At 45.2% G+C, this 20,413-nt stretch overlaps 16 non-coding genes across 16 annotated transcripts; all 16 read left to right on the top strand.

The window, feature by feature from the left end:
* The first annotated feature begins 335 nt into the window (after nt 1-335).
* Nucleotides 336-526, top strand: LOC141208408 (U2 spliceosomal RNA). The gene has a single exon (XR_012278638.1). It is a non-coding gene; the product is annotated as a U2 spliceosomal RNA (small nuclear RNA).
* Nucleotides 527-1,645: 1,119 nt separating this feature from the next.
* Nucleotides 1,646-1,836, top strand: LOC141208406 (U2 spliceosomal RNA). The gene has a single exon (XR_012278636.1). It is a non-coding gene; the product is annotated as a U2 spliceosomal RNA (small nuclear RNA).
* Nucleotides 1,837-2,955: 1,119 nt separating this feature from the next.
* Nucleotides 2,956-3,146, top strand: LOC141208405 (U2 spliceosomal RNA). Its single transcript, XR_012278635.1, has one exon. It is a non-coding gene; the product is annotated as a U2 spliceosomal RNA (small nuclear RNA).
* A 1,121-nt stretch (nt 3,147-4,267) lies between these two features.
* Nucleotides 4,268-4,458, top strand: LOC141208404 (U2 spliceosomal RNA). Its single transcript, XR_012278634.1, has one exon. It is a non-coding gene; the product is annotated as a U2 spliceosomal RNA (small nuclear RNA).
* A 1,120-nt stretch (nt 4,459-5,578) lies between these two features.
* Nucleotides 5,579-5,769, top strand: LOC141208403 (U2 spliceosomal RNA). The gene has a single exon (XR_012278633.1). It is a non-coding gene; the product is annotated as a U2 spliceosomal RNA (small nuclear RNA).
* A 1,122-nt stretch (nt 5,770-6,891) lies between these two features.
* On the top strand, nt 6,892-7,082 carry LOC141208402 (U2 spliceosomal RNA). The gene has a single exon (XR_012278632.1). It is a non-coding gene; the product is annotated as a U2 spliceosomal RNA (small nuclear RNA).
* A 1,121-nt stretch (nt 7,083-8,203) lies between these two features.
* Nucleotides 8,204-8,394, top strand: LOC141208401 (U2 spliceosomal RNA). The gene has a single exon (XR_012278631.1). It is a non-coding gene; the product is annotated as a U2 spliceosomal RNA (small nuclear RNA).
* A 1,121-nt stretch (nt 8,395-9,515) lies between these two features.
* Nucleotides 9,516-9,706, top strand: LOC141209952 (U2 spliceosomal RNA). Its single transcript, XR_012280137.1, has one exon. It is a non-coding gene; the product is annotated as a U2 spliceosomal RNA (small nuclear RNA).
* A 1,119-nt stretch (nt 9,707-10,825) lies between these two features.
* Nucleotides 10,826-11,016, top strand: LOC141208400 (U2 spliceosomal RNA). The gene has a single exon (XR_012278630.1). It is a non-coding gene; the product is annotated as a U2 spliceosomal RNA (small nuclear RNA).
* A 1,120-nt stretch (nt 11,017-12,136) lies between these two features.
* LOC141208399 (U2 spliceosomal RNA) lies at nt 12,137-12,327 on the top strand. Its single transcript, XR_012278629.1, has one exon. It is a non-coding gene; the product is annotated as a U2 spliceosomal RNA (small nuclear RNA).
* Nucleotides 12,328-13,451: 1,124 nt separating this feature from the next.
* On the top strand, nt 13,452-13,642 carry LOC141210067 (U2 spliceosomal RNA). Its single transcript, XR_012280247.1, has one exon. It is a non-coding gene; the product is annotated as a U2 spliceosomal RNA (small nuclear RNA).
* A 1,122-nt stretch (nt 13,643-14,764) lies between these two features.
* LOC141210127 (U2 spliceosomal RNA) lies at nt 14,765-14,955 on the top strand. The gene has a single exon (XR_012280304.1). It is a non-coding gene; the product is annotated as a U2 spliceosomal RNA (small nuclear RNA).
* Nucleotides 14,956-16,076: 1,121 nt separating this feature from the next.
* Nucleotides 16,077-16,267, top strand: LOC141208398 (U2 spliceosomal RNA). Its single transcript, XR_012278628.1, has one exon. It is a non-coding gene; the product is annotated as a U2 spliceosomal RNA (small nuclear RNA).
* Nucleotides 16,268-17,390: 1,123 nt separating this feature from the next.
* LOC141208397 (U2 spliceosomal RNA) lies at nt 17,391-17,581 on the top strand. The gene has a single exon (XR_012278627.1). It is a non-coding gene; the product is annotated as a U2 spliceosomal RNA (small nuclear RNA).
* Nucleotides 17,582-18,701: 1,120 nt separating this feature from the next.
* Nucleotides 18,702-18,892, top strand: LOC141208394 (U2 spliceosomal RNA). The gene has a single exon (XR_012278625.1). It is a non-coding gene; the product is annotated as a U2 spliceosomal RNA (small nuclear RNA).
* A 1,121-nt stretch (nt 18,893-20,013) lies between these two features.
* Nucleotides 20,014-20,204, top strand: LOC141210873 (U2 spliceosomal RNA). Its single transcript, XR_012280866.1, has one exon. It is a non-coding gene; the product is annotated as a U2 spliceosomal RNA (small nuclear RNA).
* Nucleotides 20,205-20,413: the final 209 nt, after the last annotated feature.

Below are 20,413 nucleotides of genomic sequence, written 5' to 3'. Positions count from 1 at the left end.
GCAGCAGCAGGAGAGGTAAGTAATCAGGAACCCTCCTGCTAAGGGTAGACAGCTGCTCGTTCCACCCCCCCCCCCGCCTTAATTGGTTCTCCTCCCTTCCAACGGTGTTGAGGCGGGTGGGAACAGCCGGGGGTTGAGGGTACTGTGCTAAAAGAGGTGGAGTTATGCAGATCTAAAACGCGTGGATTGCAGCAGCAGCAAGCCGAAAAGTGCAGGCATGTGAGGGATCTAGAGGTTGACAGCATGTCTTCTTAACGGGAGTCCAGGTGGCCATCTCCACAAATGGACTTTTCAGAATCCTTGGGTGGCACCGTAGTCGGAAACCAATTCTGGTTATCGCTTCTCGGCCTTTTGGCTAAGATCAAGTGTAGTATCTGTTCTTATCAGTTTAATATCTGATACGTCCCCTATCTGGGGACCATATATTAAATGGATTTTTAGAACAGGGAGATGGAAAAAGAGCTTGCTCTGTCCACTCCACGCATTGACCTGGTATTGCAGTATCTCCAGGACCGGTGCACCCCTTCTTTAATGCAGTTTCTAAAATCAGAAAGAATTGAATTCAATGCTTTTTGTTCATTTTGCTTGTTTGTCGGATTTTGGGATGGACTCTTTGGCTTTGCTTTTCTTCTCCTCATTGGACTTTTCATGTTAAAAGTTGCAGAAGCCAGATGACAAGCTCATTTTGGTTCAACTTCAGCAACTGTGCATTGCATTGCCATGTAATGTAATGTAATGCAATGCTATCTATCTAGCTCTCCCTCTATACTTCCTTTTGGATAAACAGACATATTAGGCAAGCATTTTGGAGCTTTCACCTAAATAACTACAGGTGGTGAGATAAGCTGCACAATATAATTGACCTTTCAGTATATTGTTGCACACACACCATCTATTTAGCAAATGCCCTTGTTATCAACAGCAGCCTTTTAAACTCACCTGAGCTAACAGGTATGTGAGCTGGTTACTCTGCTGCGCTTAAAATTTCTTTTTTGGTTTGCTACAATGCCTTTTCTGAAACGTTGTCTCCCTCTGCTGGAACACTGACTTCTTTCATTTAATGCCTGCAGACTATAAAAGAGAAACCAACCCAAAAAGTTTGGTTGATTAGTCTGTGGCATTCTTTTAAACTGTTGCTTATGGCGGTCTCTGTGAGCTTCTCAGTGACATTCAGCCATCCAGGTATCCCGCCTGCAGTAGACGGAATGTGGCAATGGAACGCTGGCTGCGCGTGTCATAATAGGCTCTGAGCCTTTATATACCTGCGCACAGCAGCAGCCACCTTCAGTCTGCTGCTGGACAGCCAGCAGCAGCAGCAGCAGGAGAGGTAATTAATCAGCAACCCTCCTGCTAAGGGTAGACAGCTGCTCGTTCCACCCCCCCCCGCCTTAATTGGTTCTCCTCCCTTCCAACGGTGTTGAGGCGGGTGGGAACAGCCGGGGGTTGAGGGTACTGTGCTAAAAGAGGTGGAGTTATGCAGATCTAAAACGCGTGGATTGCAGCAGCAGCAAGCCGAAAAGTGCAGGCATGTGAGGGATCTAGAGGTTGACAGCATGTCTTCTTAACGGGAGTCCAGGTGGCCATCTCCACAAATGGACTTTTCAGAATCCTTGGGTGGCACCGTAGTCGGAAACCAATTCTGGTTATCGCTTCTCGGCCTTTTGGCTAAGATCAAGTGTAGTATCTGTTCTTATCAGTTTAATATCTGATACGTCCCCTATCTGGGGACCATATATTAAATGGATTTTTAGAACAGGGAGATGGAAAAAGAGCTTGCTCTGTCCACTCCACGCATTGACCTGGTATTGCAGTATCTCCAGGACCGGTGCACCCCTTCTTTAATGCAGTTTCTAAAATCAGAAAGAATTGAATTCAATGCTTTTTGTTCATTTTGCTTGTTTGTCGGATTTTGGGATGGACTCTTTGGCTTTGCTTTTCTTCTCCTCATTGGATTTTTCATGTTAAAAGTTGCAGAAGCCAGATGACAAGCTCATTTTGGTTCAACTTCAGCAACTGTGCATTGCATTGCCATGTAATGTAATGTAATGCAATGCTATCTATCTAGCTCTCCCTCTATACTTCCTTTTGGATAAACAGACATATTAGGCAAGCATTTTGGAGCTTTCACCTAAATAACTACAGGTGGTGAGATAAGCTGCACAATATAATTGACCTTTCAGTATATTGTTGCACACACACCATCTATTTAGCAAATGCCCTTGTTATCAACAGCAGCCTTTTAAACTCACCTGAGCTAACAGGTATGTGAGCTGTTACTCTGCTGCGCTTAAAATTTCTTTTTTGGTTTGCTACAATGCCTTTTCTGAAACGTTGTCTCCCTCTGCTGGAACACTGACTTCTTTCATTTAATGCCTACAGACTATAAAAGAGAAACCAACCCAAAAAGTTTGGTTGATTAGTCTGTGGCATTCTTTTAAACTGTTGCTTATGGCGGTCTCTGTGAGCTTCTCAGTGACATTCAGCCATCCAGGTATCCCGCCTGCAGTAGACGGAATGTGGCAATGGAACGCTGGCTGCGCGTGTCATAATAGGCTCTGAGCCTTTATATACCTGCGCACAGCAGCAGCCACCTTCAGTCTGCTGCTGGACAGCCAGCAGCAGCAGCAGCAGGAGAGGTAATTAATCAGCAACCCTCCTGCTAAGGGTAGACAGCTGCTCGTTCCACCCCCCCCCCGCCTTAATTGGTTCTCCTCCCTTCCAACGGTGTTGAGGCGGGTGGGAACAGCCGGGGGTTGAGGGTACTGTGCTAAAAGAGGTGGAGTTATGCAGATCTAAAACGCGTGGATTGCAGCAGCAGCAAGCCGAAAAGTGCAGGCATGTGAGGGATCTAGAGGTTGACAGCATGTCTTCTTAACGGGAGTCCAGGTGGCCATCTCCACAAATGGACTTTTCAGAATCCTTGGGTGGCACCGTAGTCGGAAACCAATTCTGGTTATCGCTTCTCGGCCTTTTGGCTAAGATCAAGTGTAGTATCTGTTCTTATCAGTTTAATATCTGATACGTCCCCTATCTGGGGACCATATATTAAATGGATTTTTAGAACAGGGAGATGGAAAAAGAGCTTGCTCTGTCCACTCCACGCATTGACCTGGTATTGCAGTATCTCCAGGACCGGTGCACCCCTTCTTTAATGCAGTTTCTAAAATCAGAAAGAATTGAATTCAATGCTTTTTGTTCATTTTGCTTGTTTGTCGGATTTTGGGATGGACTCTTTGGCTTTGCTTTTCTTCTCCTCATTGGATTTTTCATGTTAAAAGTTGCAGAAGCCAGATGACAAGCTCATTTTGGTTCAACTTCAGCAACTGTGCATTGCATTGCCATGTAATGTAATGTAATGCAATGCTATCTATCTAGCTCTCCCTCTATACTTCCTTTTGGATAAACAGACATATTAGGCAAGCATTTTGGAGCTTTCACCTAAATAACTACAGGTGGTGAGATAAGCTGCACAATATAATTGACCTTTCAGTATATTGTTGCACACACACCATCTATTTAGCAAATGCCCTTGTTATCAACAGCAGCCTTTTAAACTCACCTGAGCTAACAGGTATGTGAGCTGGTTACTCTGCTGCGCTTAAAATTTCTTTTTTGGTTTGCTACAATGCCTTTTCTGAAACATTGTCTCCCTCTGCTGGAACACTGACTTCTTTCATTTAATGCCTGCAGACTATAAAAGAGAAACCAACCCAAAAAGTTTGGTTGATTAGTCTGTGGCATTCTTTTAAACTGTTGCTTATGGCGGTCTCTGTGAGCTTCTCAGTGACATTCAGCCATCCAGGTATCCCGCCTGCAGTAGACGGAATGTGGCAATGGAACGCTGGCTGCGCATGTCATAATAGGCTCTGAGCCTTTATATACCTGCGCACAGCAGCAGCCACCTTCAGTCTGCTGCTGGACAGCCAGCAGCAGCAGCAGCAGGAGAGGTAATTAATCAGCAACCCTCCTGCTAAGGGTAGACAGCTGCTCGTTCCACCCCCCCCCCCGCCTTAATTGGTTCTCCTCCCTTCCAACGGTGTTGAGGCGGGTGGGAACAGCCGGGGGTTGAGGGTACTGTGCTAAAAGAGGTGGAGTTATGCAGATCTAAAACGCGTGGATTGCAGCAGCAGCAAGCCGAAAAGTGCAGGCATGTGAGGGATCTAGAGGTTGACAGCATGTCTTCTTAACGGGAGTCCAGGTGGCCATCTCCACAAATGGACTTTTCAGAATCCTTGGGTGGCACCGTAGTCGGAAACCAATTCTGGTTATCGCTTCTCGGCCTTTTGGCTAAGATCAAGTGTAGTATCTGTTCTTATCAGTTTAATATCTGATACGTCCCCTATCTGGGGACCATATATTAAATGGATTTTTAGAACAGGGAGATGGAAAAAGAGCTTGCTCTGTCCACTCCACGCATTGACCTGGTATTGCAGTATCTCCAGGACCGGTGCACCCCTTCTTTAATGCAGTTTCTAAAATCAGAAAGAATTGAATTCAATGCTTTTTGTTCATTTTGCTTGTTTGTCGGATTTTGGGATGGACTCTTTGGCTTTGCTTTTCTTCTCCTCATTGGATTTTTCATGTTAAAAGTTGCAGAAGCCAGATGACAAGCTCATTTTGGTTCAACTTCAGCAACTGTGCATTGCATTGCCATGTAATGTAATGTAATGCAATGCTATCTATCTAGCTCTCCCTCTATACTTCCTTTTGGATAAACAGACATATTAGGCAAGCATTTTGGAGCTTTCACCTAAATAACTACAGGTGGTGAGATAAGCTGCACAATATAATTGACCTTTCAGTATATTGTTGCACACACACCATCTATTTAGCAAATGCCCTTGTTATCAACAGCAGCCTTTTAAACTCACCTGAGCTAACAGGTATGTGAGCTGGTTACTCTGCTGCGCTTAAAATTTCTTTTTTGGTTTGCTACAATGCCTTTTCTGAAACGTTGTCTCCCTCTGCTGGAACACTGACTTCTTTCATTTAATGCCTGCAGACTATAAAAGAGAAACCAACCCAAAAAGTTTGGTTGATTAGTCTGTGGCATTCTTTTAAACTGTTGCTTATGGCGGTCTCTGTGAGCTTCTCAGTGACATTCAGCCATCCAGGTATCCCGCCTGCAGTAGACGGAATGTGGCAATGGAACGCTGGCTGCGCGTGTCACAATAGGCTCTGAGCCTTTATATACCTGCGCACAGCAGCAGCCACCTTCAGTCTGCTGCTGGACAGCCAGCAGCAGCAGCAGCAGGAGAGGTAATTAATCAGCAACCCTCCTGCTAAGGGTAGACAGCTGCTCGTTCCACCCCCCCCCCGCCTTAATTGGTTCTCCTCCCTTCCAACGGTGTTGAGGCGGGTGGGAACAGCCGGGGGTTGAGGGTACTGTGCTAAAAGAGGTGGAGTTATGCAGATCTAAAACGCGTGGATTGCAGCAGCAGCAAGCCGAAAAGTGCAGGCATGTGAGGGATCTAGAGGTTGACAGCATTTCTTCTTAACGGGAGTCCAGGTGGCCATCTCCACAAATGGACTTTTCAGAATCCTTGGGTGGCACCGTAGTCGGAAAGCAATACTGGTTATCGCTTCTCGGCCTTTTGGCTAAGATCAAGTGTAGTATCTGTTCTTATCAGTTTAATATCTGATACGTCCCCTATCTGGGGACCATATATTAAATGGATTTTTAGAACAGGGAGATGGAAAAAGAGCTTGCTCTGTCCACTCCACGCATTGACCTGGTATTGCAGTATCTCCAGGACCGGTGCACCCCTTCTTTAATGCAGTTTCTAAAATCAGAAAGAATTGAATTCAATGCTTTTTGTTCATTTTGCTTGTTTGTCGGATTTTGGGATGGACTCTTTGGCTTTGCTTTTCTTCTCCTCATTGGATTTTTCATGTTAAAAGTTGCAGAAGCCAGATGACAAGCTCATTTTGGTTCAACTTCAGCAACTGTGCATTGCATTGCCATGTAATGTAATGTAATGCAATGCTATCTATCTAGCTCTCCCTCTATACTTCCTTTTGGATAAACAGACATATTAGGCAAGCATTTTGGAGCTTTCACCTAAATAACTACAGGTGGTGAGATAAGCTGCACAATATAATTGACCTTTCAGTATATTGTTGCACACACACCATCTATTTAGCAAATGCCCTTGTTATCAACAGCAGCCTTTTAAACTCACCTGAGCTAACAGGTATGTGAGCTGGTTACTCTGCTGCGCTTAAAATTTCTTTTTTGGTTTGCTACAATGCCTTTTCTGAAACATTGTCTCCCTCTGCTGGAACACTGACTTCTTTCATTTAATGCCTGCAGACTATAAAAGAGAAACCAACCCAAAAAGTTTGGTTGATTAGTCTGTGGCATTCTTTTAAACTGTTGCTTATGGCGGTCTCTGTGAGCTTCTCAGTGACATTCAGCCATCCAGGTATCCCGCCTGCAGTAGACGGAATGTGGCAATGGAACGCTGGCTGCGCGTGTCATAATAGGCTCTGAGCCTTTATATACCTGCGCACAGCAGCAGCCACCTTCAGTCTGCTGCTGGACAGCCAGCAGCAGCAGCAGCAGGAGAGGTAATTAATCAGCAACCCTCCTGCTAAGGGTAGACAGCTGCTCGTTCCACCCCCCCCCCCCGCCTTAATTGGTTCTCCTCCCTTCCAACGGTGTTGAGGCGGGTGGGAACAGCCGGGGGTTGAGGGTACTGTGCTAAAAGAGGTGGAGTTATGCAGATCTAAAACGCGTGGATTGCAGCAGCAGCAAGCCGAAAAGTGCAGGCATGTGAGGGATCTAGAGGTTGACAGCATGTCTTCTTAACGGGAGTCCAGGTGGCCATCTCCACAAATGGACTTTTCAGAATCCTTGGGTGGCACCGTAGTCGGAAACCAATTCTGGTTATCGCTTCTCGGCCTTTTGGCTAAGATCAAGTGTAGTATCTGTTCTTATCAGTTTAATATCTGATACGTCCCCTATCTGGGGACCATATATTAAATGGATTTTTAGAACAGGGAGATGGAAAAAGAGCTTGCTCTGTCCACTCCACGCATTGACCTGGTATTGCAGTATCTCCAGGACCGGTGCACCCCTTCTTTAATGCAGTTTCTAAAATCAGAAAGAATTGAATTCAATGCTTTTTGTTCATTTTGCTTGTTTGTCGGATTTTGGGATGGACTCTTTGGCTTTGCTTTTCTTCTCCTCATTGGATTTTTCATGTTAAAAGTTGCAGAAGCCAGATGACAAGCTCATTTTGGTTCAACTTCAGCAACTGTGCATTGCATTGCCATGTAATGTAATGTAATGCAATGCTATCTATCTAGCTCTCCCTCTATACTTCCTTTTGGATAAACAGACATATTAGGCAAGCATTTTGGAGCTTTCACCTAAATAACTACAGGTGGTGAGATAAGCTGCACAATATAATTGACCTTTCAGTATATTGTTGCACACACACCATCTATTTAGCAAATGCCCTTGTTATCAACAGCAGCCTTTTAAACTCACCTGAGCTAACAGGTATGTGAGCTGGTTACTCTGCTGCGCTTAAAATTTCTTTTTTGGTTTGCTACAATGCCTTTTCTGAAACGTTGTCTCCCTCTGCTGGAACACTGACTTCTTTCATTTAATGCCTGCAGACTCTAAAAGAGAAACCAACCCAAAAAGTTTGGTTGATTAGTCTGTGGCATTCTTTTAAACTGTTGCTTATGGCGGTCTCTGTGAGCTTCTCAGTGACATTCAGCCATCCAGGTATCCCGCCTGCAGTAGACGGAATGTGGCAATGGAACGCTGGCTGCGCGTGTCACAATAGGCTCTGAGCCTTTATATACCTGCGCACAGCAGCAGCCACCTTCAGTCTGCTGCTGGACAGCCAGCAGCAGCAGCAGCAGGAGAGGTAATTAATCAGCAACCCTCCTGCTAAGGGTAGACAGCTGCTCGTTCCACCCCCCCCCCCGCCTTAATTGGTTCTCCTCCCTTCCAACGGTGTTGAGGCGGGTGGGAACAGCCGGGGGTTGAGGGTACTGTGCTAAAAGAGGTGGAGTTATGCAGATCTAAAACGCGTGGATTGCAGCAGCAGCAAGCCGAAAAGTGCAGGCATGTGAGGGATCTAGAGGTTGACAGCATGTCTTCTTAACGGGAGTCCAGGTGGCCATCTCCACAAATGGACTTTTCAGAATCCTTGGGTGGCACCGTAGTCGGAAACCAATACTGGTTATCGCTTCTCGGCCTTTTGGCTAAGATCAAGTGTAGTATCTGTTCTTATCAGTTTAATATCTGATACGTCCCCTATCTGGGGACCATATATTAAATGGATTTTTAGAACAGGGAGATGGAAAAAGAGCTTGCTCTGTCCACTCCACGCATTGACCTGGTATTGCAGTATCTCCAGGACCGGTGCACCCCTTCTTTAATGCAGTTTCTAAAATCAGAAAGAATTGAATTCAATGCTTTTTGTTCATTTTGCTTGTTTGTCGGATTTTGGGATGGACTCTTTGGCTTTGCTTTTCTTCTCCTCATTGGATTTTTCATGTTAAAAGTTGCAGAAGCCAGATGACAAGCTCATTCTGGTTCAACTTCAGCAACTGTGCATTGCATTGCCATGTAATGTAATGTAATGCAATGCTATCTATCTAGCTCTCCCTCTATACTTCCTTTTGGATAAACAGACATATTAGGCAAGCATTTTGGAGCTTTCACCTAAATAACTACAGGTGGTGAGATAAGCTGCACAATATAATTGACCTTTCAGTATATTGTTGCACACACACCATCTATTTAGCAAATGCCCTTGTTATCAACAGCAGCCTTTTAAACTCACCTGAGCTAACAGGTATGTGAGCTGGTTACTCTGCTGCGCTTAAAATTTCTTTTTTGGTTTGCTACAATGCCTTTTCTGAAACGTTGTCTCCCTCTGCTGGAACACTGACTTCTTTCATTTAATGGCTGCAGACTATAAAAGAGAAACCAACCCAAAAAGTTTGGTTGATTAGTCTGTGGCATTCTTTTAAACTGTTGCTTATGGCGGTCTCTGTGAGCTTCTCAGTGACATTCAGCCATCCAGGTATCCCGCCTGCAGTAGACGGAATGTGGCAATGGAACGCTGGCTGCGCGTGTCATAATAGGCTCTGAGCCTTTATATACCTGCGCACAGCAGCAGCCACCTTCAGTCTGCTGCTGGACAGCCAGCAGCAGCAGCAGCAGGAGAGGTAATTAATCAGCAACCCTCCTGCTAAGGGTAGACAGCTGCTCGTTCCACCCCCCCCCCCGCCTTAATTGGTTCTCCTCCCTTCCAACGGTGTTGAGGCGGGTGGGAACAGCCGGGGGTTGAGGGTACTGTGCTAAAAGAGGTGGAGTTATGCAGATCTAAAACGCGTGGATTGCAGCAGCAGCAAGCCGAAAAGTGCAGGCATGTGAGGGATCTAGAGGTTGACAGCATGTCTTCTTAACGGGAGTCCAGGTGGCTATCTCCACAAATGGACTTTTCAGAATCCTTGGGTGGCACCGTAGTCGGAAACCAATTCTGGTTATCGCTTCTCGGCCTTTTGGCTAAGATCAAGTGTAGTATCTGTTCTTATCAGTTTAATATCTGATAGGTCCCCTATCTGGGGACCATATATTAAATGGATTTTTAGAACAGGGAGATGGAAAAAGAGCTTGCTCTGTCCACTCCACGCATTGACCTGGTATTGCAGTATCTCCAGGACCGGTGCACCCCTTCTTTAATGCAGTTTCTAAAATCAGAAAGAATTGAATTCAATGCTTTTTGTTCATTTTGCTTGTTTGTCGGATTTTGGGATGGACTCTTTGGCTTTGCTTTTCTTCTCCTCATTGGATTTTTCATGTTAAAAGTTGCAGAAGCCAGATGACAAGCTCATTTTGGTTCAACTTCAGCAACTGTGCATTGCATTGCCATGTAATGTAATGTAATGCAATGCTATCTATCTAGCTCTCCCTCTATACTTCCTTTTGGATAAACAGACATATTAGGCAAGCATTTTGGAGCTTTCACCTAAATAACTACAGGTGGTGAGATAACTGCACAATATAATTGACCTTTCAGTATATTGTTGCACACACACCATCTATTTAGCAAATGCCCTTGTTATCAACAGCAGCCTTTTAAACTCACCTGAGCTAACAGGTATGTGAGCTGGTTACTCTGCTGCGCTTAAAATTTCTTTTTTGGTTTGCTACAATGCCTTTTCTGAAACGTTGTCTCCCTCTGCTGGAACACTGACTTCTTTCATTTAATGCCTGCAGACTCTAAAAGAGAAACCAACCCAAAAAGTTTGGTTGATTAGTCTGTGGCATTCTTTTAAACTGTTGCTTATGGCGGTCTCTGTGAGCTTCTCAGTGACATTCAGCCATCCAGGTATCCCGCCTGCAGTAGACGGAATGTGGCAATGGAACGCTGGCTGCGCGTGTCATAATAGGCTCTGAGCCTTTATATACCTGCGCACAGCAGCAGCCACCTTCAGTCTGCTGCTGGACAGCCAGCAGCAGCAGCAGCAGGAGAGGTAATTAATCAGCAACCCTCCTGCTAAGGGTAGACAGCTGCTCGTTCCACCCCCCCCCCGCCTTAATTGGTTCTCCTCCCTTCCAACGGTGTTGAGGCGGGTGGGAACAGCCGGGGGTTGAGGGTACTGTGCTAAAAGAGGTGGAGTTATGCAGATCTAAAACGCGTGGATTGCAGCAGCAGCAAGCCGAAAAGTGCAGGCATGTGAGGGATCTAGAGGTTGACAGCATGTCTTCTTAACGGGAGTCCAGGTGGCCATCTCCACAAATGGACTTTTCAGAATCCTTGGGTGGCACCGTAGTCGGTAACCAATTCTGGTTATCGCTTCTCGGCCTTTTGGCTAAGATCAAGTGTAGTATCTGTTCTTATCAGTTTAATATCTGATACGTCCCCTATCTGGGGACCATATATTAAATGGATTTTTAGAACAGGGAGATGGAAAAAGAGCTTGCTCTGTCCACTCCACGCATTGACCTGGTATTGCAGTATCTCCAGGACCGGTGCACCCCTTCTTTAATGCAGTTTCTAAAATCAGAAAGAATTGAATTCAATGCTTTTTGTTCATTTTGCTTGTTTGTCGGATTTTGGGATGGACTCTTTGGCTTTGCTTTTCTTCTCCTCATTGGATTTTTCATGTTAAAAGTTGCAGAAGCCAGATGACAAGCTCATTTTGGTTCAACTTCAGCAACTGTGCATTGCATTGCCATGTAATGTAATGTAATGCAATGCTATCTATCTAGCTCTCCCTCTATACTTCCTTTTGGATAAACAGACATATTAGGCAAGCATTTTGGAGCTTTCACCTAAATAACTACAGGTGGTGAGATAAGCTGCACAATATAATTGACCTTTCAGTATATTGTTGCACACACACCATCTATTTAGCAAATGCCCTTGTTATCAACAGCAGCCTTTTAAACTCACCTGAGCTAACAGGTATGTGAGCTGGTTACTCTGCTGCGCTTAAAATTTCTTTTTTGGTTTGCTACAATGCCTTTTCTGAAACGTTGTCTCCCTCTGCTGGAACACTGACTTCTTTCATTTAATGCCTGCAGACTCTAAAAGAGAAACCAACCCAAAAAGTTTGGTTGATTAGTCTGTGGCATTCTTTTAAACTGTTGCTTATGGCGGTCTCTGTGAGCTTCTCAGTGACATTCAGCCATCCAGGTATCCCGCCTGCAGTAGACGGAATGTGGCAATGGAACGCTGGCTGCGCGTGTCATAATAGGCTCTGAGCCTTTATATACCTGCGCACAGCAGCAGCCACCTTCAGTCTGCTGCTGGACAGCCAGCAGCAGCAGCAGCAGGAGAGGTAATTAATCAGCAACCCTCCTGCTAAGGGTAGACAGCTGCTCGTTCCACCCCCCCCCCGCCTTAATTGGTTCTCCTCCCTTCCAACGGTGTTGAGGCGGGTGGGAACAGCCGGGGGTTGAGGGTACTGTGCTAAAAGAGGTGGAGTTATGCAGATCTAAAACGCGTGGATTGCAGCAGCAGCAAGCCGAAAAGTGCAGGCATGTGAGGGATCTAGAGGTTGACAGCATGTCTTCTTAACGGGAGTCCAGGTGGCCATCTCCACAAATGGACTTTTCAGAATCCTTGGGTGGCACCGTAGTCGGTAACCAATTCTGGTTATCGCTTCTCGGCCTTTTGGCTAAGATCAAGTGTAGTATCTGTTCTTATCAGTTTAATATCTGATACGTCCCCTATCTGGGGACCATATATTAAATGGATTTTTAGAACAGGGAGATGGAAAAAGAGCTTGCTCTGTCCACTCCACGCATTGACCTGGTATTGCAGTATCTCCAGGACCGGTGCACCCCTTCTTTAATGCAGTTTCTAAAATCAGAAAGAATTGAATTCAATGCTTTTTGTTCATTTTGCTTGTTTGTCGGATTTTGGGATGGACTCTTTGGCTTTGCTTTTCTTCTCCTCATTGGATTTTTCATGTTAAAAGTTGCAGAAGCCAGATGACAAGCTCATTTTGGTTCAACTTCAGCAACTGTGCATTGCATTGCCATGTAATGTAATGTAATGCAATGCTATCTATCTAGCTCTCCCTCTATACTTCCTTTTGGATAAACAGACATATTAGGCAAGCCTTTTGGAGCTTTCACCTAAATAACTACAGGTGGTGAGATAAGCTGCACAATATAATTGACCTTTCAGTATATTGTTGCACACACACCATCTATTTAGCAAATGCCCTTGTTATCAACAGCAGCCTTTTAAACTCACCTGAGCTAACAGGTATGTGAGCTGGTTACTCTGCTGCGCTTAAAATTTCTTTTTTGGTTTGCTACAATGCCTTTTCTGAAACGTTGTCTCCCTCTGCTGGAACACTGACTTCTTTCATTTAATGCCTGCAGACTATAAAAGAGAAACCAACCCAAAAAGTTTGGTTGATTAGTCTGTGGCATTCTTTTAAACTGTTGCTTATGGCGGTCTCTGTGAGCTTCTCAGTGACATTCAGCCATCCAGGTATCCCGCCTGCAGTAGACGGAATGTGGCAATGGAACGCTGGCTGCGCGTGTCATAATAGGCTCTGAGCCTTTATATACCTGCGCACAGCAGCAGCCACCTTCAGTCTGCTGCTGGACAGCCAGCAGCAGCAGCAGCAGGAGAGGTAATTAATCAGCAACCCTCCTGCTAAGGGTAGACAGCTGCTCGTTCCACCCCCCCCCCCCCCGCCTTAATTGGTTCTCCTCCCTTCCAACGGTGTTGAGGCGGGTGGGAACAGCCGGGGGTTGAGGGTACTGTGCTAAAAGAGGTGGAGTTATGCAGATCTAAAACGCGTGGATTGCAGCAGCAGCAAGCCGAAAAGTGCAGGCATGTGAGGGATCTAGAGGTTGACAGCATGTCTTCTTAACGGGAGTCCAGGTGGCCATCTCCACAAATGGACTTTTCAGAATCCTTCGGTGGCACCGTAGTCGGAAACCAATTCTGGTTGTCGCTTCTCGGCCTTTTGGCTAAGATCAAGTGTAGTATCTGTTCTTATCAGTTTAATATCTGATACGTCCCCTATCTGGGGACCATATATTAAATGGATTTTTAGAACAGGGAGATGGAAAAAGAGCTTGCTCTGTCCACTCCACGCATTGACCTGGTATTGCAGTATCTCCAGGACCGGTGCACCCCTTCTTTAATGCAGTTTCTAAAATCAGAAAGAATTGAATTCAATGCTTTTTGTTCATTTTGCTTGTTTGTCGGATTTTGGGATGGACTCTTTGGCTTTGCTTTTCTTCTCCTCATTGGATTTTTCATGTTAAAAGTTGCAGAAGCCAGATGACAAGCTCATTTTGGTTCAACTTCAGCAACTGTGCATTGCATTGCCATGTAATGTAATGTAATGCAATGCTATCTATCTAGCTCTCCCTCTATACTTCCTTTTGGATAAACAGACATATTAGGCAAGCATTTTGGAGCTTTCACCTAAATAACTACAGGTGGTGAGATAAGCTGCACAATATAATTGACCTTTCAGTATATTGTTGCACACACACCATCTATTTAGCAAATGCCCTTGTTATCAACAGCAGCCTTTTAAACTCACCTGAGCTAACAGGTATGTGAGCTGGTTACTCTGCTGCGCTTAAAATTTCTTTTTTGGTTTGCTACAATGCCTTTTCTGAAACGTTGTCTCCCTCTGCTGGAACACTGACTTCTTTCATTTAATGCCTGCAGACTATAAAAGAGAAACCAACCCAAAAAGTTTGGTTGATTAGTCTGTGGCATTCTTTTAAACTGTTGCTTATGGCGGTCTCTGTGAGCTTCTCAGTGACATTCAGCCATCCAGGTATCCCGCCTGCAGTAGACGGAATGTGGCAATGGAACGCTGGCTGCGCGTGTCATAATAGGCTCTGAGCCTTTATATACCTGCGCACAGCAGCAGCCACCTTCAGTCTGCTGCTGGACAGCCAGCAGCAGCAGCAGCAGGAGAGGTAATTAATCAGCAACCCTCCTGCTAAGGGTAGACAGCTGCTCGTTCCACCCCCCCCCCCCGCCTTAATTGGTTCTCCTCCCTTTCAACGGTGTTGAGGCGGGTGGGAACAGCCGGGGGTTGAGGGTACTGTGCTAAAAGAGGTGGAGTTATGCAGATCTAAAACGCGTGGATTGCTGCAGCAGCAAGCCGAAAAGTGCAGGCATGTGAGGGATCTAGAGGTTGACAGCATGTCTTCTTAACGGGAGTCCAGGTGGCCATCTCCACAAATGGACTTTTCAGAATCCATGGGTGGCACCGTAGTCGGAAACCAATTCTGGTTATCGCTTCTCGGCCTTTTGGCTAAGATCAAGTGTAGTATCTGTTCTTATCAGTTTAATATCTGATACGTCCCCTATCTGGGGACCATATATTAAATGGAGTTTTAGAACAGGGAGATGGAAAAAGAGCTTGCTCTGTCCACTCCACGCATTGACCTGGTATTGCAGTATCTCCAGGACCGGTGCACCCCTTCTTTAATGCAGTTTCTAAAATCAGAAAGAATTGAATTCAATGCTTTTTGTTCATTTTGCTTGTTTGTCGGATTTTGGGATGGACTCTTTGGCTTTGCTTTTCTTCTCCTCATTGGATTTTTCATGTTAAAAGTTGCAGAAGCCAGATGACAAGCTCATTTTGGTTCAACTTCAGCAACTGTGCATTGCATTGCCATGTAATGTAATGTAATGCAATGCTATCTATCTAGCTCTCCCTCTATACTTCCTTTTGGATAAACAGACATATTAGGCAAGCATTTTGGAGCTTTCACCTAAATAACTACAGGTGGTGAGATAAGCTGCACAATATAATTGACCTTTCAGTATATTGTTGCACACACACCATCTATTTAGCAAATGCCCTTGTTATCAACAGCAGCCTTTTAAACTCACCTGAGCTAACAGGTATGTGAGCTGGTTACTCTGCTGCGCTTAAAATTTCTTTTTTGGTTTGCTACAATGCCTTTTCTGAAACGTTGTCTCCCTCTGCTGGAACACTGACTTCTTTCATTTAATGCCTGCAGACTATAAAAGAGAAACCAACCCAAAAAGTTTGGTTGATTAGTCTGTGGCATTCTTTTAAACTGTTGCTTATGGCGGTCTCTGTGAGCTTCTCAGTGACATTCAGCCATCCAGGTATCCCGCCTGCAGTAGACGGAATGTGGCAATGGAACGCTGGCTGCGCGTGTCATAATAGGCTCTGAGCCTTTATATACCTGCGCACAGCAGCAGCCACCTTCAGTCTGCTGCTGGACAGCCAGCAGCAGCAGCAGCAGGAGAGGTAATTAATCAGCAACCCTCCTGCTAAGGGTAGACAGCTGCTCGTTCCACCCCCCCCCCCGCCTTAATTGGTTCTCCTCCCTTCCAACGGTGTTGAGGCGGGTGGGAACAGCCGGGGGTTGAGGGTACTGTGCTAAAAGAGGTGGAGTTATGCAGATCTAAAACGCGTGGATTGCAGCAGCAGCAAGCCGAAAAGTGCAGGCATGTGAGGGATCTAGAGGTTGACAGCATGTCTTCTTAACGGGAGTCCAGGTGGCCATCTCCACAAATGGACTTTTCAGAATCCTTGGGTGGCACCGTAGTCGGAAACCAATTCTGGTTATCGCTTCTCGGCCTTTTGGCTAAGATCAAGTGTAGTATCTGTTCTTATCAGTTTAATATCTGATACGTCCCCTATCTGGGGACCATATATTAAATGGATTTTTAGAACAGGGAGATGGAAAAAGAGCTTGCTCTGTCCACTCCACGCATTGACCTGGTATTGCAGTATCTCCAGGACCGGTGCACCCCTTCTTTAATGCAGTTTCTAAAATCAGAAAGAATTGAATTCAATGCTTTTTGTTCATTTTGCTTGTTTGTCGGATTTTGGGATGGACTCTTTGGCTTTGCTTTTCTTCTCCTCATTGGATTTTTCATGTTAAAAGTTGCAGAAGCCAGATGACAAGCTCATTTTGGTTCAACTTCAGCAACTGTGCATTGCATTGCCATGTAATGTAATGTAATGCAATGCTATCTATCTAGCTCTCCCTCTATACTTCCTTTTGGATAAACAGACATATTAGGCAAGCATTTTGGAGCTTTCACCTAAATAACTACAGGTGGTGAGATAAGCTGCACAATATAATTGACCTTTCAGTATATTGTTGCACACACACCATCTATTTAGCAAATGCCCTTGTTATCAACAGCAGCCTTTTAAACTCACCTGAGCTAACAGGTATGTGAGCTGTTACTCTGCTGCGCTTAAAATTTCTTTTTTGGTTTGCTACAATGCCTTTTCTGAAACGTTGTCTCCCTCTGCTGGAACACTGACTTCTTTCATTTAATGCCTGCAGACTATAAAAGAGAAATCAACCCAAAAAGTTTGGTTGATTAGTCTGTGGCATTCTTTTAAACTGTTGCTTATGGCGGTCTCTGTGAGCTTCTCAGTGACATTCAGCCATCCAGGTATCCCGCCTGCAGTAGACGGAATGTGGCAATGGAACGCTGGCTGCGCATGTCATAATAGGCTCTGAGCCTTTATATACCTGCGCACAGCAGCAGCCACCTTCAGTCTGCTGCTGGACAGCCAGCAGCAGCAGCAGCAGGAGAGGTAATTAATCAGCAACCCTCCTGCTAAGGGTAGACAGCTGCTCGTTCCACCCCCCCCCCCCCCGCCTTAATTGGTTCTCCTCCCTTCCAACGGTGTTGAGGCGGGTGGGAACAGCCGGGGGTTGAGGGTACTGTGCTAAAAGAGGTGGAGTTATGCAGATCTAAAACGCGTGGATTGCAGCAGCAGCAAGCCGAAAAGTGCAGGCATGTGAGGGATCTAGAGGTTGACAGCATGTCTTCTTAACGGGAGTCCAGGTGGCCATCTCCACAAATGGACTTTTCAGAATCCTTGGGTGGCACCGTAGTCGGAAACCAATTCTGGTTATCGCTTCTCGGCCTTTTGGCTAAGATCAAGTGTAGTATCTGTTCTTATCAGTTTAATATCTGATACGTCCCCTATCTGGGGACCATATATTAAATGGATTTTTAGAACAGGGAGATGGAAAAAGAGCTTGCTCTGTCCACTCCACGCATTGACCTGGTATTGCAGTATCTCCAGGACCGGTGCACCCCTTCTTTAATGCAGTTTCTAAAATCAGAAAGAATTGAATTCAATGCTTTTTGTTCATTTTGCTTGTTTGTCGGATTTTGGGATGGACTCTTTGGCTTTGCTTTTCTTCTCCTCATTGGATTTTTCATGTTAAAAGTTGCAGAAGCCAGATGACAAGCTCATTTTGGTTCAACTTCAGCAACAGTGCATTGCATTGCCATGTAATGTAATGTAATGCAATGCTATCTATCTAGCTCTCCCTCTATACTTCCTTTTGGATAAACAGACATATTAGGCAAGCATTTTGGAGCTTTCACCTAAATAACTACAGGTGGTGAGATAAGCTGCACAATATAATTGACCTTTCAGTATATTGTTGCACACACACCATCTATTTAGCAAATGCCCTTGTTATCAACAGCAGCCTTTTAAACTCACCTGAGCTAACAGGTATGTGAGCTGGTTACTCTGCTGCGCTTAAAATTTCTTTTTTGGTTTGCTACAATGCCTTTTCTGAAACGTTGTCTCCCTCTGCTGGAACACTGACTTCTTTCATTTAATGCCTGCAGACTATAAAAGAGAAACCAACCCAAAAAGTTTGGTTGATTAGTCTGTGGCATTCTTTTAAACTGTTGCTTATGGCGGTCTCTGTGAGCTTCTCAGTGACATTCAGCCATCCAGGTATCCCACCTGCAGTAGACGGAATGTGGCAATGGAACGCTGGCTGCGCGTGTCATAATAGGCTCTGAGCCTTTATATACCTGCGCACAGCAGCAGCCACCTTCAGTCTGCTGCTGGACAGCCAGCAGCAGCAGCAGCAGGAGAGGTAATTAATCAGCAACCCTCCTGCTAAGGGTAGACAGCTGCTCGTTCCACCCCCCCCCCGCCTTAATTGGTTCTCCTCCCTTCCAACGGTGTTGAGGCGGGTGGGAACAGCCGGGGGTTGAGGGTACTGTGCTAAAAGAGGTGGAGTTATGCAGATCTAAAACGCGTGGATTGCAGCAGCAGCAAGCCGAAAAGTGCAGGCATGTGAGGGATCTAGAGGTTGACAGCATGTCTTCTTAACGGGAGTCCAGGTGGCCATCTCCACAAATGGACTTTTCAGAATCCTTGGGTGGCACCGTAGTCGGAAACCAATTCTGGTTATCGCTTCTCGGCCTTTTGGCTAAGATCAAGTGTAGTATCTGTTCTTATCAGTTTAATATCTGATACGTCCCCTATCTGGGGACCATATATTAAATGGATTTTTAGAACAGGGAGATGGAAAAAGAGCTTGCTCTGTCCACTCCACGCATTGACCTGGTATTGCAGTATCTCCAGGACCGGTGCACCCCTTCTTTAATGCAGTTTCTAAAATCAGAAAGAATTGAATTCAATGCTTTTTGTTCATTTTGCTTGTTTGTCGGATTTTGGGATGGACTCTTTGGCTTTGCTTTTCTTCTCCTCATTGGATTTTTCATGTTAAAAGTTGCAGAAGCCAGATGACAAGCTCATTTTGGTTCAACTTCAGCAACTGTGCATTGCATTGCCATGTAATGTAATGTAATGCAATGCTATCTATCTAGCTCTCCCTCTATACTTCCTTTTGGATAAACAGACATATTAGGCAAGCATTTTGGAGCTTTCACCTAAATAACTACAGGTGGTGAGATAAGCTGCACAATATAATTGACCTTTCAGTATATTGTTGCACACACACCATCTATTTAGCAAATGCCCTTGTTATCAACAGCAGCCTTTTAAACTCACCTGAGCTAACAGGTATGTGAGCTGGTTACTCTGCTGCGCTTAAAATTTCTTTTTTGGTTTGCTACAATGCCTTTTCTGAAACGTTGTCTCCCTCTGCTGGAACACTGACTTCTTTCATTTAATGCCTGCAGACTATAAAAGAGAAACCAACCCAAAAAGTTTGGTTGATTAGTCTGTGGCATTCTTTTAAACTGTTGCTTATGGCGGTCTCTGTGAGCTTCTCAGTGACATTCAGCCATCCAGGTATCCCGCCTGCAGTAGACGGAATGTGGCAATGGAACGCTGGCTGCGCGTGTCACAATAGGCTCTGAGCCTTTATATACCTGCGCACAGCAGCAGCCACCTTCAGTCTGCTGCTGGACAGCCAGCAGCAGCAGCAGCAGGAGAGGTAATTAATCAGCAACCCTCCTGCTAAGGGTAGACAGCTGCTCGTTCCACCCCCCCCCCCGCCTTAATTGGTTCTCCTCCCTTCCAACGGTGTTGAGGCGGGTGGGAACAGCCGGGGGTTGAGGGTACTGTGCTAAAAGAGGTGGAGTTATGCAGATCTAAAACGCGTGGATTGCAGCAGCAGCAAGCCGAAAAGTGCAGGCATGTGAGGGATCTAGAGGTTGACAGCATGTCTTCTTAACGGGAGTCCAGGTGGCCATCTCCACAAATGGACTTTTCAGAATCCTTGGGTTGCACCGTAGTCGGAAACCAATTCTGGTTATCGCTTCTCGGCCTTTTGGCTAAGATCAAGTGTAGTATCTGTTCTTATCAGTTTAATATCTGATACGTCCCCTATCTGGGGACCATATATTAAATGAATTTTTAGAACAGGGAGATGGAAAAAGAGCTTGCTCTGTCCACTCCACGCATTGACCTGGTATTGCAGTATCTCCAGGACCGGTGCACCCCTTCTTTAATGCAGTTTCTAAAATCAGAAAGAATTGAATTCAATGCTTTTTGTTCATTTTGCTTGTTTGTCGGATTTTGGGATGGACTCTTTGGCTTTGCTTTTCTTCTCCTCATTGGATTTTTCATGTTAAAAGTTGCAGAAGCCAGATGACAAGCTCATTTTGGTTCAACTTCAGCAACTGTGCATTGCATTGCCATGTAATGTAATGTA

The sequence above is a fragment of the Phyllobates terribilis genome, unplaced genomic scaffold, assembly GCF_046119375.1.
Source record: "Phyllobates terribilis strain yellow unplaced genomic scaffold, ASM4611937v1 Scaffold_169__1_contigs__length_4117513, whole genome shotgun sequence".
In the NCBI taxonomy this organism is placed as follows: Eukaryota; Metazoa; Chordata; class Amphibia; order Anura; family Dendrobatidae; genus Phyllobates; species Phyllobates terribilis.
Note: the sequence above shows the minus strand (reverse complement) of the source record. Positions and strands in the feature narration are given on the sequence as shown.